The sequence below is a fragment of the Aplysia californica genome, unplaced genomic scaffold (assembly GCF_000002075.1).
Source record: "Aplysia californica isolate F4 #8 unplaced genomic scaffold, AplCal3.0 scaffold00363, whole genome shotgun sequence".
NCBI lineage: Eukaryota > Metazoa > Mollusca > Gastropoda > Aplysiida > Aplysiidae > Aplysia > Aplysia californica.
This window is the reverse complement of record NW_004797633.1, coordinates 105,599-106,767: the sequence shown is the minus strand read 5'-3', so window position 1 is coordinate 106,767 and position 1,169 is coordinate 105,599. Positions and strand designations below refer to the sequence as shown.

Here is a 1,169-nt window from a genome sequence, read left to right as displayed (position 1 = left end):
TCTCCTGTACAGCTGTCCTCTGATACTCTTCATCCAGTCACTGGAGAAAACATCTGTCACTGTTATAATATTTATAAAGCATTGTTTTACTAAACTATAATGCTTATGCTGCTGATGCCTGTGTTTGAACTTTTTTTTAAATGTTGAGGTTTGGTAGTAATATTGGAGTCCTCCTTGCTTTATTTAAATAAAAAGTTGACCATGTCGCGCAATGTCCGGAAGGGGTAATTATTATATTATACACAAGTTCCCTTTCTCTGTTGAGAAATTTTTATGCAATCGTTGCAATTGTTTGAAAAAGAATTAGCCGTACGTAATCATATTAATTTAATTGTACTCAGGTTGGGTTTCAGACATAAAAAGCCTAGTATGGGTTTGTGTAGAATTGCTGTGGTAGATATTAAAGGCGCCGAGTAGGGGGGGGGGTAGGAATGGTCTGTGAGGAGAACGATAACAGGGTTGTGCATATATTCTTATAAAATCTTATATCCTGTAGCACCTTTGTCAATTCTAAAGCCTTTCAATTGAAAGCTTATAGCCGAAGGTAGACTGCATGTGTGCTGTGTGGTGACTATTGGTAGGCTATTAGAGATAACTATGTTACAATGTTTTACTTTCGGTCGTTCTTCGCAGACTCACAGTAGAAGCTAAAACAAACAAAGAAAAAAAAAAGAAGGATAGTTGTTTTTCCTAGATCTGTCTCCAGCGGTTCTCGGTTGGCTTGCCTTTGTCAGGCTCCTGTAATCTTCCCTTTAGTCACTTAAAGTTCAAGTTATTTTCCAAGCCTCCTCGACGAGTTATCACTCCCCACCACCAGCCTCCACAAACAGAACTTGGGAAGCGTAGTAGTAGCGCGGCGCTGCTCGTATCAGATTCTGTTTAGGTCGGCCCCGATTTTCATCGCTCGAGATAGCGGCGCTCCGGAAACACAGTCCATCACTGTCTTTCTTATCCCGGCGACGACTTACAGCTGCTGGACGCTCGGTCCCTCCGGGCAACCCGATACTTTACGGTCCTCGCCAATCGCTTTGTTGACCCCGAATTCCCTCTCATTCCCACCAATCGACACTGCCATCACAATGGTTCAAGTAAGATCAAACGAACTGTTGCACCGAGGACACACACACACACGCACACACACACACACACACACACACACACACACACAC

The 1,169-nt window shown here is 43.0% G+C and overlaps 1 protein-coding gene across 1 annotated transcript in view; it reads left to right on the top strand.

Annotated features, from left to right (window-relative positions):
* LOC101858725 (beta-1,4-glucuronyltransferase 1) overlaps nt 1-1,169 on the top strand; it is a gene marked incomplete at its 3' end in the record, with an annotated part of 20,971 nt that overhangs the window by 1,184 nt on the left and 18,618 nt on the right.